At 34.2% G+C, this 17,500-nt stretch overlaps 2 pseudogenes; both read right to left on the bottom strand.

Moving 5' to 3' along the window:
* The window catches only part of LOC137631095 (interferon-induced very large GTPase 1-like), a 64,206-nt pseudogene extending 47,214 nt beyond the window's left edge, over positions 1–16,992 (bottom strand).
* Positions 3,724–7,488, bottom strand: LOC137631299 (interferon-induced very large GTPase 1-like; annotated as a pseudogene).
* Positions 16,993–17,500: the final 508 nt, after the last annotated feature.

Here is a 17,500-nt window from a genome sequence, read left to right as displayed (position 1 = left end):
TGAAGATAGCCTCTTTCACCTCTCCCTCTCTCGCTCATGTAACCCAGTGTATTGTTGTTGAATGTGTTCAGTATGTTTAGTGTGCCCTCTTCTTAGTGACTCTGTGCCCTAAAGCAAATAGTTTGTTGAAAAGATACGCAAGACAAAATGGTGATTTTGAATTCAGTGAGTGTTGACATTGTGTAATTTTTGTAATATACCCTGTAGGAAGGTTAAGATTTTGTAACATGATCTGGTTATCTATTTTCTATTAAGTGTCAGACTTGAATATTGTATTATTCAGATTTAATTTCAAGCTTTTATATAATTTACATTGCAATATTTATTTCCCTAGTCTAAGGTTTATTCTGATATAATAGTTCAAGTCAAGTTAATATATAATTTTCAGATCGTAACATTTTTTTTCAATCTAAGTTTAGTTCCGACTCGAATCTTTTTCCAGTGACTTTTGTTATCATGTAAATTCTTTTCAAAGTGTTGTAATTTATATAGAATATATTTTTTTTGTAAAGAGTGTATTATTCCAATCATCCTTATTTAGAACCAGATTCCGCTCGTTTCCTGTTAAGAACCACAATAAATTTCAAATTCGTCTTAACAATACTTTAGAGTAATTACTCAGTTTAATTTTAAGTGTACTTAAGAGGTCTTTGGATATTCAGTGCTTTATATATTGCTATCTGAGAGTTATTTAACTGTCTCAGAATTCGTGTATTAATATTTTAAAGAGTAAGAGTTTTAATGTAAAAGCAAACAAGGGAGTTTGGAATTCGAGAGCTTGATCAACTTGCCAGTCGTAGCATATGTAATATATGTTTGATTCCTATTCACAAGTCATAGTATAATATATTCTTAGTGCCCAGACCAGGAAACCATAATCATATAATATATTTTTGGTGCCAGACTAGGGAACCATCCTCATATAATAATATATATATATATTTATAAAAACTTGGAACATATGCTAGTTACAACTCAAAGAGCTATGGAAAGAATAATGATGGGAATAACGTCAAAAGACAGAAAAAGAGCCAATGGGGGTCCTGGGTGGCAGTCGCCCCACCCCCTTTGGAGTGGGTGACTAGCGTTACTGGTGAGCTTTTGGTATAGAAATATGTAGTGCATTATATTATAATGGTTGTACTGTTCAGTTTTTTGTTTAATTGGTTTTTCACTGTCTTGGGTTAGTTCTCTTGCTTGAGGGTACACTAAGGCACTTTTAAGTCTACGCCAAAGAGTTCAGAATTGAGGGTAACCCACCATTTATGCTCCTGGTTTGTACAGAATGATTTTCATTTATGGGTATTGTATTCCTTTTCAGCTGGTGCTGAGTATAGTTATTCCAAGCTAAATCTGATTTGTTACCTTTCCAAAAATGATATGCATCGTTTTTCCAAATAAGTGTGTCTAGAATCGTCATTGAACCAGGGTTCATCCTTCCCTCGGTATTTTGAACTTGATAAGGCGTACGTCCACCCATATATTGACCAAATTTTCGTTTAATGGAACAACAGGCTCAGCCCATTTTTACAACTGGTGGATAACAAAACAACTTGAAAAAATGAGAAATCGAGTTGTTATTACTACGGATGTAGAAACATGTCATACATGCTGTTTAGAAGTTTCAACCAATTGCTTTTACAAATAACGAAGATAAAGCGGTCTTTGAAATTATCAACAAACACAATAGATGTCTTTCTATTATCTTCTCGTATCTTAGACATAGTGGCAAGTTGTTATGCCCGCCAAAAACCTTTATTTTCGGAATCTCATGACACTCACATATATAGCAGCACTTATAAGAAGCAGAGTATTCAGTCCCAACATAAACTGTTATACCCCTTGCCCTAGGAATGATCTCCAATTTCAAAATTATTTTTTTTTTTAACTTGAAATAAGCAGCTCAGATGAGTACCACATCTGAAAAACCAAAGCTCCAGAGTATAATAGAGGTAACTGTAAGGTCTCTAATATTATCATGTAGTCCACGAATATTACAATATATTAGTCGACACACTCGAAATCTAGGCTGTACTGGACCTGCATTTTGTTTAATATCTCTAAGACAATAAAAGAAAGAATTAAAAACAATAAAACTCATGTATGTAAACAACTTAACAATAAAATATAACAACGAAAAATATGTACTCAAAATGTTGGATAAGACTGGTCAACATGGCCGAGCTGACATACTCTGCAAGACTCAGTATCATCCTCCAGGATAACCACTTCAACTGAAGAGAGATCAGTGACGATGTGTGTATAAAATGAATACTATAAAGGAAGATAAAAGTACTGATAGAGAACAGGCCACCTCTCGTAAATTCCCCTTTCATTAAGCCTGTCCATCATACTGTTTAAAAAAAAAAATCTAGGGGAAGAGGAAACATAGAATAGTGGGACAGAGCAAACCCTTAAGCAAGAGAAATCTCGCCCAAGATAGTAGAAGACCAAGGTAAAGAGGCTAAGGCACTACCCAAGACTAGACAACATTGGTTTGATTTTGGAGTGTCCTTCCTCTAGAAGAGCTGCTTATCATAGCTAAAAAGTTTCTGCTACCCTTACCAAGAGGAAAGTAGCCACTGAAGAATTCCAGTACAGTATTTAACACCTGAGTGAGTTAAAATGTTCAGTTTGCTTAGTGCTGTCAAGTGTAGACTGTGTGTAAACAAAAGAAAATATGAGCCGTAAACAGAGAGGGATCCCAAGTTGTACTATCTGGCCCACACAAATCTCTGATCTATTTCAACGTTGTTAATGATCTTCATGTTTTACATCCAATTTCTATTTCTCATTTACAATTTATTCATTACTATATTAGTGCCTTTCCACATTGGGCTGTTTTTCCTGATGCTAAGATTATTCCCGGCACCAAAGAACACCAAACAGAATAACCATATGACTGGGGAAAAATAAAAGCCAACAGATGGCTCAGTTATTTATTTAAGCAAAAGTAACTTTTGATTATATATCACGTGAGAAAATATCATGAGCTCATAGATGGTAAGAATACATGCAAGTTCATGAAAGAAAACATTACACTTTCTCTGTAGAATTATCCATATACTGGGAATACATAAAGCAAAAATCAGTATATCATACTATCTATAATAACGAAAATAGTAATAATAATAGCCAGCAAATAATGATAATGATAATAATAATACCACTAATGATGGTAATAGAATAGTAATAGAAATAACATTCGTATTGCAGGAAACATAATTAACATCAAGATAATCTTTTAATGTATCACTTACACACAAGGCATTTACGACCGAAATCTATTGAATATATATATATATATATGTATATATATATATATATATATATATATATATATATATATATATATATATGTATATATATGTAGTATATATATACATATAGACTGTATGTATATATATATATATATATATATATATATATATATATATATATATATATATATGTATATATATGTAGTATATATATACATATAGACTGTATGTATATATATATATATATATATATATATATATATATATATATATATATATATATATATACATATATATCCATATATATGTATATATATAGTATATATATACATATAGACTGTGTGTATATATATATGTGTATATACATATATATATATATATATGTATATATATATATATATATATATATATATATATATATATATATATATATCAAATAAATGTCAAAATTATACATCTGCATATAATGTATGGTTTTAGGACGTGAATAGGCCTACTAGATATTTGCGTATCTGACAATTTCTTCCCTAGACAAAAGCGTTCTTCGATTGCGTATATATGATACTTTTTAGCGAACCAAAACTGTCGCTTCTCTTGGATAACAGTAAAAACGCAAATTTAAAAACTCTAGGCTGCACAAGAAAGTTGGTAGTCATTAATAAAGAATTTAAGTAGACATTTAAAAAATTGCAAGTATATTTCTGTTTAAAATGTAAAACCATAAGAAAATGGGTTAAAAGAGATTTCAATAATTAATCATCATTGTAGTTTCACAAATAAATCTAAAGGTATGAATGTTATGAGCTATACCCAGCCTCTGTAACATTGCAATGAATCTCTGATTTCCAGTTTTATTTCATGCAGCACTTTAACCAGGCGTTGGAAGCCGCCTTTTTTTCTTGAAGGCGACAGGCTCCTCCTTTGAGAACAAAGTATATTCCATCTGTACTTTCGATTTTTTTTATATCTTCAGAAGCCATTTTGGTAAGACGAAGGCTTGTTAGTGTTGTACATATAAATATTACACAAAAGTAGAAAAAAATGACAATTTTACACTTCATTTACAGCATAAGCTAATTCTCTGCCTCCTCTTTAGTAATCCTTGTCCATAAAGATGGAATGCTGGGCCTTGCTGCGTTAAATCTATTGGCTAACTTGGCTTCATATTTTACAAGAAGCCATTTCCAATAGGGTGTTGCATCAACAGATGCATCGCCGTGAATATCCCAGTCAGGATATAAATTCTTGTAGCTTGCATACCGAGAACCCCAAAACACTGTTTCATTATTTGTAAAACTGCAAAAGTAACTATCGACTAAAGCTGTACAGTTTTCTGTAACTAATTTGTTAGTAAGAAAATGCACGTACCTTCCGCATGCCAGTGGATAGTGTTCAACCGCAATATGATGTACTCCCCCTTTTTCGTGTCCAGGTGTATTCCGAGAACACGGAGCAGAGCAGAAAGGACACCTTTCAGTACACCCCTTGACCTCAATACCAATTAATTTGTACACATTGTCTTCATGAGCATTCTTATGGTCATCTGCAGTATGTGTAGAAAAGATTTCTTTTATTTTGTTTTGATGTTCCAACACTTTATTGCTGAAGTGTTCAGAGAAGGTTTCCAGTGAGACAATTTCATATCCCTCCAACAGGCTCAGTAAATCATCCTCAGGCAACGCCAGCTTATCCTTTACTCTTGAATGGAAGTCTTTAATCCATAATGGAAGAGAATTTTCATTATTGCCAGGAATTTGACTTACGATTTCTTTACATACTTCTGAGACGAGACTTTCTACCTTTTGGCTTGCAATCTGTGTGTACCTGTTTGGTGCATTGGTCTGTTCAGTAAATAAATATTCGTCGATATAATAGCAAAGCCATTTCTCTGTACAAGCATGATAGTCAGTGAGATATAAATAAAACTCTTCAAACTCATCTACTTCTAGAAGTTGGTGTAATACAGATTTGAGGAAGACTGGTTTAAGTTGCAATTGACTTACATTACTCTTAACGTCTTTTGCTAGTGCTCGAGCCATGTCCATGTTAACAGCATTTTCAATTCCTTTTCCAACACGTTCTGACAAAACATTGGCGAGTGCTTGTTCATTTGTGAACTTGAAATAGAAATTCTTAAACCTTTCAAAACATGGGCCATAATTGTCTCTCTCATACAAGAACCTCTGGTCTCTATCTTGTTCAAACCTTTTCTGTTTTTCACAAAATTTTGGAAGAGAAAACTGGCATAGGTAAATTGCCAGTTGGATTTTGAAGGTTTTTGTGAAATTCACACCATTACATTCGCTCTCCATAGCAGTGATCTTGTGGATAATTTCCTCAATATAAAGTTCCTGGAAACCAAAAACCATGTCAGTGTATGATTCAACCTCATCAAACAAGTTATCTAAAAGTTTCTGAACTTGTTCCTTAACATTGGATGGCTTACCTTCCGTCATTTGAGTATGCTTTTTAACATCAAAAATAAAATTCCTAGGTCTAGTTTGTTGCATAAGCTCTGGTTTGAATTTTCGCATTACATCTTTAGCGTGTGGAAACCTTTTGAGAAGAGCTTGTTCAAAAACAGGGAGAATGCCATATGCTACCTCTTCCTGATCGTTTCCCTGACCAGGCTCAAATATAGAAATTCTAGAGTATGGATAAGAAGCATACTGAAAGGAAAAGATTGATAAACATGTTTGCAACTCATGCACATAATTAAATCTTAAGACTTCAATTAATTTCTGGAGTGTCTCATAATTGCATCCTAATACTTTTTGGGCACATTGTTCTTGGTTCATTTCTTCATGCATTTCACTCATTATTCCTTTAACATTTTCCATCATTCTATTTATAAACTTTAAAACAATTTCCCTATCTTTATACAATATGTGTTTAAAGCCTAAGCCAGATAAATAAATCCTGTCGGCAGAATACCTTTCGACAGCGTTTACACAGTTGTCACGAGCAGTTTCCTGACACCTCTCTTCCTGTAAACTTTTGAGTAGAGCAAAGTCATGTTTAAAGTGTCTTTCAAGAATATCTGATATTTTCTCAACGGCACTTAGGTCTTCCGTTTCTTTTTGGGGCACATCCTTCATCCATTCATTCCATTTCTCCCTGAACTTCAATTTTAGCTCTTCTTCACTCAGCTTTTTCTGACCCTCTTGTCTTAATTCTTCTGCTAGCTTCTGTGCATCTTTCATTGTTGTATTTATATAAGTTTTCATAACTTTCTTTTGTTCAACTTAAATTTTTCTCTTTTCTATCTCGCACCTTACATTTCCAATTACACTATTTATAATGTCGCTATAACTTGTTTTTAATCTTAGACTAGAATTTGCTCGCCATTGTTCCAAAATAGATCTGTCCTCATTAGTTGTGAAAAAGTCATCAAGTTTCTTCTCAGCCTCCTGAAATGCATTGTCAATATGCTTTCTGCTTTCCGATTCTAAATCATGACAAAGTTTAGCTAGATTGTCATCGCTATTCCCTATTAAGTTTCTTTTGCTATCAAACCACTCCATACCTGTTGACTTCATTGACCACAGAATATCAGATAATTCCCTCTCTAAAGAATTATAGGCAACCATTTCAAGACTGTTTTTAAAGCTAAAAACAAAATTTTGATCTAGAATGCCATGACAAAGATCTTTAAGTCTAGCAGAAAATTTATCAGCCATGAGGTATAAAGACCGTTTCTGCATTATATCGGTCATCAATCTTTGCTTTACACTATCTATATTCTCACTATAGCCAGGATTTACTGGGCCATCGGTGGGTCTCCCTTCCATAAATCTGGTATGTACCAAATATCTTTGTTAATGTCAAAGTCAATAAGTTGCTTGAATTTGGTATATTGTGGATTATCCTCTTGCTTTCCTGCAGCTTTTGTTACCTTATCAAGTGTTTCTATTAACTTCTGTTGGCCAATTCTTAATTTCTGGGAGGCATCCTGAGCAGAAACATTCTGATGAATGAATAGACAAGATGACTGAAGTTTTAGGTTTTTATTCACGAGACTCATTTTCATCAGAGCGTGAACTACAATTTCAAGTACATCCTCCATTTCGGAGACATTTTCTCCCTTAACATTCACCATTGTTATGTCTCCTAAACCGATAACCAGGGTGGCAATCTCATTATCATGGTGAATTTTTTCTTTGCCTAGTTCTGCTGCCCTTAAACCTTCCGTATCTACGACTAGTATATAATCATAACTAGTACCAGAGAGAGAGAGAGAGAGAGAGAGTGTCAGCGAGCGAGAGGTAGTTAGTGTATTGATTGTTTGTTGTGAGAAAGACTGTTGGTATAACTGAAATTGTTTGTTTTTAGCTAGGTTAGGACAGTGGTGAATGTCTTGGGTGAATGGCTTTTTTATTTGACTGCAGCTAGAGGCAGTTGTGTATGTGTATACTGGATTATCATTAATAATTTTTCGACCAGCGTGGAAGTGTTTGATTATTTTGACAGTAAGTACAATTTATTTATCTTTACTAGGAGTGATTCTGAATTATAGAAAGTTTATTATTTATCTTTGATTATAGTGCGATAATTTAGTTAGCTAGGAGTGTTCGTAACCGTTTTTCTTTATTTTGCAGACCGTAATTCCTCCTTTGGAGAGAATTTTCATGTGAAATTGATTGTTGACGACCTGGCTGGTAATAAGGAACTTGATACGACCACTCAGAATTATATAATTGTTGATGACCCGGACTGTATGAACTTTCGAATGCTGCTGTTGATGATGATGATGATTATGATGACGGTGATGATAACTACTACCCCAATCAGGGAGGCAGTTATGGCAAACTGCCACAGTGTAGTGTGTTACCCACAGAGCTGTGGTAGTTTGCCGTAAAGAACAGTTCGGTTTTCTAGGGACGACAGTTTTGGTGTCAACATAATATATATATACTTATTACATATTGGTTGTGGTCTATTTTAGTTTTAAGTTTTGTTAGGATTTATTTGATTGTGGAAGGGTTTTGTTAATTATTTTAGTTTTAAGGAATATAGTATTAAGGTTATGTCTTGTTTTTATGTCCGTTTTGTCCAAGAGTCCCGCTGCTGATAATGTAAGGGGAAAGTTTGTGTTGAGGAGACTATCGTCAGAGTGATTCAAGGGTGTAGGGGTTGTTCTTGCAACATCCCGCCACAATATTTTGGCGCCCGAACAGGGACTGCCGAGATTGGATTGGAAGCTGGACTCTTGGACGAAGGACTGATGGGATTAGGAATTAGTTTTAAGGCTGAAGAAATAATAATGGAAGAGCAGAACAAGTTACTGAGGGAGGAATTGCTGTTGATTAAGGAGCGTGCGGAGAAGTGTGGAGAAGTTGTCACTTCTTCCATATCGCTATCATTCCTTGTACTATTCCGATTCCCATCTATACTCCTATCATCTAATATATCATGCACTATCCCATCTACCTCACTATCATCTGGCTCTAAAATCTCACTTATTTCCATCAGTAATTCATCCATTTCATCCAAACCATTTTTTACTTTAATAAAAGATTCATCCATACTACTTATTATTCTCCTATCTCTCATTCTCGCATTCGTCATACTTTCTTTTACATCATCAAAGGAAAAGCCACACACACTATAGGTATCATTTATACTTAGCCATGATTCATCTGTATTAACACATTTATCTTCCACACTCATTTGTACATTTACACCCTTGTCATACTTATTTCTATTCTCACTTTTACTTATAAAATTTCCCCTTCTTTCATCCTTACTTAAAGTTCTTGTATTCTTCCTTTTCATATATTCTACTAACAGCAACTGTTTACCTTCTAGACCTAATTCCTCATACATACTAAGTTCACACTTGTTCCTTTTCAACCATTTACTCATCCACACACAACTTACCCAAAACATAACTTGATCCACTCGAACCAACTTCTAACACCTCATATGGACCTTCAAATTTATCACGCACCTTATTTACATTCATTCTACCCTTTTCAATTACTTCTTTCATCACACTCTCACCAACTTTAAAGCTTTCAAACCTCTCATTTGCTTTCCTGCACACATCTCTATCATCCTCTGACACACCCAACATCGGTCTTACTATCTTTTCAAAATTTAACACAACTTACATGGAGACATACCCGTACTCTTATGCAGTTTCATTATAAGCCCACAACGCTCTACCAACATACAAATCCCAATCATTATCACATGTACTCATCATTCGCAAAATTTTAGTTAATGTTCTTACTGTCCTTTCAGCCAACCCATTCGCACTTGCCAAATAAGGAGTTGAATACATATGTTCAATACCCCATTCTCTTAACATCTGCTCAAACTCCCATCCAACAAACTCAGGGCCATTATCACTTGACATTCTCACAGGCTTACACACAAACATCGACAACATCACTTTACCAACCATTCTCGCAAGTCTCACTCTGTTTATCCTTGATGAGTACTGCATACGTAAATTTACTCATGTGATCAACCATAACAATCATTCCCACATGTCTTCTCGCAGTTGCAGGCAACGAAATGCAATCAACTACAAGCATTTCAGATGTCTCTTTCATACGCAATCTCAAATCAGGCGAATTAGCATGCACTCTCTGATACTTCCCTTTCTGGCAATGTTCACACGTAGTCGCAACATCCTTACATATCTGGCTCAACCCAGGCGTAAACAATCTCTCACGCATGCATTCCTAGAATTTATTCTTACCCATATGCCCATATCTGTCATGCACTAACATACACATACTTACAGCTGCATGCATCGGAAACACAGGAACATATATATCTTCATCCATTCCTTTACGTAGAAAATAAATATTCTTACACACAATAAGTCTATTACTAACTTTCTTATACACTTCTAAATCAGACGGCCATTCTTCTACCTCAATACTATTCAACATACATTCACGTAACCTTTTAATTACCACACATTCATCTTGCATTTCTTCCACCTCTTCTTTAGTCAATAGATCATCCTCACTCCTCGTAATATCAACCATGCAAACAAAATTCGCCATAAATACACTATCATCTTCTATCACAGTGATTCTTAAACTGAGGGGCGCGCCCCTCCTAGGGGGGCGCCAGGAGGCTCCAAGGGGGGCGCAAGCAGGGCTGCTAGATGGTGCTTTTTTTATAATATTAATTGCAAAATAGTCAAAAACATTATCACTGCTTCCATATGTTTTTTTTTTTTTATTATCATCTCAAAACATGCCAAAAACTCAATTGATAAATGCCAAAAGTTACCAAAGTGACACGTGTGGTTAACCCTTAGATGAGAGCGGTCAGAGAAATGTTGCCTCAGGAACTGAACGTGTCTCGTACCACCTTATTGCTCATCTCACCCGCTCTTGTAATAGCAAAGGGTTGCAGAAGTCTGGCTTAGTCTGTCAAACGAAATAGTGATGACCTGTAAGTCCTGCATAATATATTTCAACTATTATCAAGTACTGGTAATTACTACATTACTTTCAATGTATTTAGTGTAGTTCTGATTTAGAAGTATTTTTTTTGGGGGGGTGGGGGCGTGTGTGTTTACTGTATGTTCATTCATTCCTTTGTAGCTGTTTTACTATTTTAGATAAGTTATGTATCAAAAATCTAAATGTGTGTGTAACACATGAACGAGCAGAATGTATTGTACGTTATCATTATTTCACCTGCATAATATATTTGTTTCATTTGATACACCTATAGTTAGCGTGTTCATTTATTTGAGGTGTGGAAAGAGGAGTTATAATGAAATTATGCATATGCATTATGCATATAGGCCATAGTGACCAGATTTTAGAAATTGAAATACGTGGCATTACACAACACACACACAATATATATATATATATATATATATATATATATATATATATATATATATATATATATATATATATATATATATATATATATATATATATATATATATATATATATATATATATATGTGCACATGAATAACTACGATATATATAATTATATATGTATTTGGAATCCTCATAAACGTGAAGATGTTAAGAAGAAATTATTGTCCATATGGAAGACTATATTATGCTCTGGTTTTGTATATTATACATAGCAACAGTATAAATGTTTTTTTTTATTAAATTTTAGTTATTTCTATATTAAGATTTTTTTTTTTTTCTGAATGCTCAATTAAATATTCATTTATTTTGCATGTATGTGAATAACTTCGTAAATTTGTTTGAATTTCTAAGTACTTGATGTTGTGAGTCTTTACTTATATAGACCTATGTATATGTATGTTTATGTACCGGAACTTGTGTATAAGTGCATATGTGTGACTTAGAAGAATGTAAATATTGGGTACATGTAGTATATGTGTGAATTTATGTGGGTACGCAGTTTGAAGGTTCATTTTAACTACTTATCACATATATAGAAAATATTTATGCATTTGTGTGTGGATTTATTTGTTAATATGGATATGCATTGAGTTTTATGTGTATATTAAAATGGGTATTGAACTATATGTCGGTTTGTTTTACGTATTTATGCTCATTTGTGTGAATCGTTATGAATTGCCTGTATTCTTGAACTTGAAATTCTTATGTACCGGTATGTACACATCTGTGTAAACTAGTATGTATATTAATTGTCAGAAGTTCAGATATGGTATGCTTGCCTTCCATTGTGTGATTTTTCATTGTGTTGTCTTTTCTCTCTCTCTCTCTAACATTCCTGCTTCCTCTCCCTCATTGTTCCTCCCTCCCTCCCTCCCTTCCCCCTTCTCTCTTTTTCTCGTTAACTGTCTTGTTTCCTTTCTCGCTCTTTCATTTATAAAAACAATACATACATACATACGGTACTCTCTAGTTTGGCAAAAATTTCAAGGGTGGGGAGGGGGGGGGGGGGATGGGATCTATGCTTAATGCAGAAGGGGGGCGCAAGGCAAAAAAGTTTAAGAACCACTGTTCTATCACAATTACTTCACATCCATTCTTCAGAAGCAAACCACTACCAATATCGACTGATAGATCATACAATCTTAAAAAGTCAATTCCTATAAAAAAAACAACTAGGCATCTCATTCTCTCCCATTACAATAAAATTATGTTCCACCTCCATACTTCCCAGTTTTACTTTCAAATGCACTTATTCCCAAACTAGCAAACTTCCTTTACCTATCCCATGAATTCTCACACTCGTACATTTCCTTTTCACTTCCCAATTGTACCGCTCTATTTCCTTGATAACAGACATATTCACTAATGACACTTGCGCGCGCCTGTATCAATTAAACTACAATATTCATTCTCTTTTATACCCGCATACGTCATCATTCTTCCTTTTACACCATGCATACAAATGTTTACTCTCCTATCAATAGGGTCATTCTTGTCACCTATGTTCACCTTAGCTATCTTCCATGCTCATACCATTCAGATTCAAGTAACTCAGGCAATCCTCCTTCTCACTCAACTTGCAACATCTTTCATTACATTGTAACCTCAATATATACTCCCTTTCAGTCTCCTTATTTGCCCGGTAGTGCATCGGACAATTCAAAATAAACAGTGACACCATACAATATACTTACTACCAACAATACTTTTGATAACAATTCACCCTCAAGCACACTATCCTCCTCCTTATTTGCCATTTCCTTCGATACTTCATTCCTAACTCTCATTCTAAGCTCAAATATACTAGCAGGTATATCCCTATGCAAACCCTTCAATTTCAACTTATTCAACCCACTTAAAATACATTTATACACCATGTCATCCCCTTAAAACTTTGTACCACCACTAAATCTTTCGGCAACCTTGCAAAATTATCATCAATCTCACTACTATCTTCTATCTTATCATGCATTCTTGACATCGCATCTGCTATCACGTTCTTACTCCCAGGTTCATATTCTAGCTAAAGTCAAATTCATTCAAATCTTCTATTGTCCTCGCAACCCTAGCATTCACAGGCTCTTTCTTAATCATGTACACTAAGGGCTGATGGTCAGTATGCACAATAAATTTCACTCCATACAAAAATACCTTCAACGCTTTCACGCAAAACCTTATCGCAGCCAACTCCCTTTCAATCGTGGAATACTTCCGCTCAGCCTTATTAAATGCTTTACTTACATACGCTATCACTCTCAACTGTTCATCTCCATTTATTCTTTACATTTGAACCAAGCAACCACCCATACTAATCCCACTAGCATCCGTATATAACTCTAGCATAAGCGCATGCTCACTATAGTTGGGAAAGGCCAAAGTGACATCTCTCACAGCCTCTTCTTTCAACTTTCCAAATGCTTCTATCATACGCTCATCCCATTTCAGTCTCGTACTATTTCTCTTGCCTGTCCACTCATTTAAAGGCTTCCCTATTCCAGAACAATCTCTGACAAACTTCCGACCAAATTCAATCAACCCAAGAAAACCTCTCAACTCACGCACCGTACGAAGACGTGGAAATTCTCTCGACTTACTCACAAACTTATCACTCTTCCTTATTCCCGATTCACTTACTACATGCCCAAGAAATTCCACCTCCCTGGCCAACCATGTATACTTTTCAAGCTTAACTTTCACACTAACTTCTATCAAACGTTCTAATACTTCTTCAAGCAACTGCATGTGTTCCTCAACAGTCTCACTAGCAATCAAAATATCATCAATAAAAACAGTCACCTTCTGTCGATCAAACCCAGCCAAAACAACATTTATCGCCCTCTGGAAGGCAGCAGGCGCATTAGCAAGGCCAAAACTTAATCCTCTAAACTGATAGTGACAATTACTACTCGAAAATGCCGTAATGGGCCTGCTCTCCTCAACCAGAGGCATCTGGTAATAACCCCTAACTAAATCTAACTTTGTAAAAACTTTCATACCATGCATCTTATACACACAGTCGGACACTACATTCATCGGGAAACGTTCTTTAACAGTTACTTTATTCACCTTCCTATAATCAATACACATACATAAACTTCTATCCGGCTTTCTTACAGGTACAATGGGTCTATTCCAGGCGCTGTCACTCCTTTCTATTACACCCATTTGCTCTAATTCCTGGCACTGCTCTTCTATTTCTCTGGCAATAGGCGTAGAAAAATGTTGGACGCTGATATTTGGGGGTATCATTACTAAGAACTATCTTAAATTCAGGTTAAACCGTGATGTGTGTTTATTTTGCTTAACTTGCTTATAACATCTTGCTTTTCCAATTAGGGTTGTAGCTTGGCTAGTAGTAGTAGTTGTAATAATAATAATAATAATAATAATAATAATAATAATGATAATAATAACCTCATGTGAACCAAAAAACGTAAGAGTAACAGTTACGTATATATAAATTTCAGTATTGTACAGTATGTTCATTAGAGTGTTAGTGTTAACCCTTTTCATTAATTATCAAAATTAAATATTTTTTTAAATTAATTTACAGTTAAACAAGTGATTGTATGATTTTCATAGAGTAACATTTTCTTGTCTTAGTCTAAGGTTTTGATCATATTTAATATTTCAAGAGATTCAATTTTGGTGTGAATTGTTCTGAATTATTGTTATTTTATTATGAAATACATTTATTTTTTTCAAAATGTGTGTTATTTCGACATTCGGTATTTCTGTCGATTTCCTGACTTCGAACCGAATTAAGAGAATGGTTTTTGAATAGTTCATATAATGTAAAAGACCTTTGGATATTCAGTATTCATATATATTGTTGTCTGGTAGTTACGCAATTTTCTTAGAGCTCGGGTATTTTTCAAGTATAACAGATTTGGGTAAATATAAACAGGTGAGTGTGGAGCTTGGGAGCTTGGTAAATCTCCTGCCATAATTATATATATATATATATATATATATATATATATATATATATATATATATATATATATATATATATATATATATATATATATATATAGAGAATGAAAGAAAATAGATGGATATTAAGTATAACAGAATGGGTCTCAAGACACTACAATAGATGTGTGTGTCTCCATGGCAACTTATAAACATCTTTGCCTAGCAAGAATTGTTATTCACTGGGAAAAATATACAACTTCCCATAACCCAAAATGTATTGTGCCTTGATTTTATCAACGCATTATGAGCTACGAAAGGATGACGTCAATATTAGCGATGCTTCATTTTTAAAATTCTCGGGATTTAGTCTCGGACCTCCTGAGACTTGCTCAGTGAGTAGATATATTCTTTACCCAACCAGCTTGCAGCTGGAGGAAAGAGTTACAGGATATTGTAAGGTTTTACATACAATAAAAGGGAAAAGGTAACTTCAACCTCAGTTGGTGGGCGGAGCTATCGACGTATATTTTGTGTTATTGATAAGAATATTTTTTCATTTCCGACACATTTTTATCAGTATTTTCTGCTTTTATTCATTAGAATGGTCCATCATGCTGATAATGATTCTTTATCATATACTAGGAACTTTGACATTGACAATGTCGGTGATTATGACATATCAAATGATGAAAGTGACGATTGTCCAAACGCAATCGGTAAGATTTATGGGTATAAACGAATATGCCTAAAAAGGATGTGTAACACAAACTTGAAGTCTTCAATATGTAGTATACATTATGAATAGGTTTTATATATATATTTTTCATATATGCTCATCCCTTTTTCCTTCCTCATAAGGTATGTAATAATAGTGTTGGCCGGAGAGAGCGTATGCAAAAACACGCTTACAAATACATACAAACACATCCATTCAACAAACAATCATTTCTTGTATATTTATTATAAGTTTTCTTACGATCGTTCACTAAATTTGCTAACATTCTGACATAAAAAAAAAAATTAAAATGCATCAAAAACTATTTTATCAAAGCCATCAAAAGCGAAAAAGTTCTTAACATGTATTTATCATTTTTATTATTTATTTTTTTAAAATATATTCTCTACACTTTTGAGATTTAATTATTAGTTATTAATCTCCATTTCAAGGACATTCTTTTGATATATAAATATTGAGTAATTTAGTTTGTAATAAATGAGAAAATATTAGTTTTATGATAAAATCACGAAACTCATGATGCGGCCGTCGTCCTCTAGCAGCAGTCCCCTAGATTCCTAGAACTTCTAGGGTAAATAAATAGCAGCCAAGGCCACCCAAGTCATCGATTTCAGTTAGGGCAATGAGTTCTATTCAACGATAGATTTTTTTTTCCTTCGATTTCACGAAGTTTTTTAAAAATTCCAATTAATTTCGGAGGTTACACGGCTTATAAAGCTGTCAGTCTCGTAAGAGGTAATAGCTGGGGGGAAATAGAGACATCTTTTGTATTCCATTTCAACCCCAACCACTTTTTAGCTGAACCAAAATGCTTACATCAAAACTAGTAGACTAAAAACAAATTTCACATAACTGAGAAAACTGTATTAAAAACAAAATTCTCTTTCTTACCGAAAGTAGAAGCAAGGTGTGAAGTTGTTTAATTAGTACGACGGTAGACTTTGCCTGGAGCAATGGTTTAGTTGTGTACAAGTTGCAACTCGCATTCTTTCTCAGTGACAACTCGCAAAGACAAGCGAAGGAAGATTCGTTTTAGAGTGGTTGGAAGTTTCCCGTACGGAAGTGACTCGTTCGTTATAGATGGCCTTGCATGAATAATGCGCATAAAGCAGTCTATAGTTTTCTGCCCTTAAATATTTGAAGAACGAATATATAAGATGTGGAGTTGCCAGCCAGCCAAGCTCACTGTCGACGTAGACTAGAGGTCGGACATGTAAACGCTGTTGCCAATGCCAACCAGGATAAATAGCGTACTCTATAAATCCTGGTTGGCAAAATGTAGCCTACATATCGTTTGGCCCTACTTGAAAAAATTGATAGTAAGAGAGCTTCTTCCGTAATGATAAAGGTTTATATTTATGAAATGAAATTAAAAAGAAATTAGCGTTTCCTCCCTTGCAGTGATCATTGGCAACATCTCATACGTTTTTATCATCTTATCTGTCTTTGATTGATAAATGTGATGCTCTTTAAAAGTGAACTTAACAATATCGAATGGCACTCACAATGTCTACTGAAATCAGGGCCTACCAAAACTGAAAAAAAGACAATCCAATTAATATAATTGGCTCTATTCACTTATCTCCTTTTTTTTCCATTCTAAATCCAGCCTTAGGAACTATCAACCTACTGACGGGTACAATTACACACACACACACACACACACACACATATATATATATATATATATATATATATATATATATATATATATATAT

The sequence above is a fragment of the Palaemon carinicauda genome, chromosome 39, assembly GCF_036898095.1.
Source record: "Palaemon carinicauda isolate YSFRI2023 chromosome 39, ASM3689809v2, whole genome shotgun sequence".
Lineage (NCBI taxonomy): Eukaryota > Metazoa > Arthropoda > Malacostraca > Decapoda > Palaemonidae > Palaemon > Palaemon carinicauda.
This window is presented reverse-complemented; position numbering and strand designations above follow the sequence as displayed.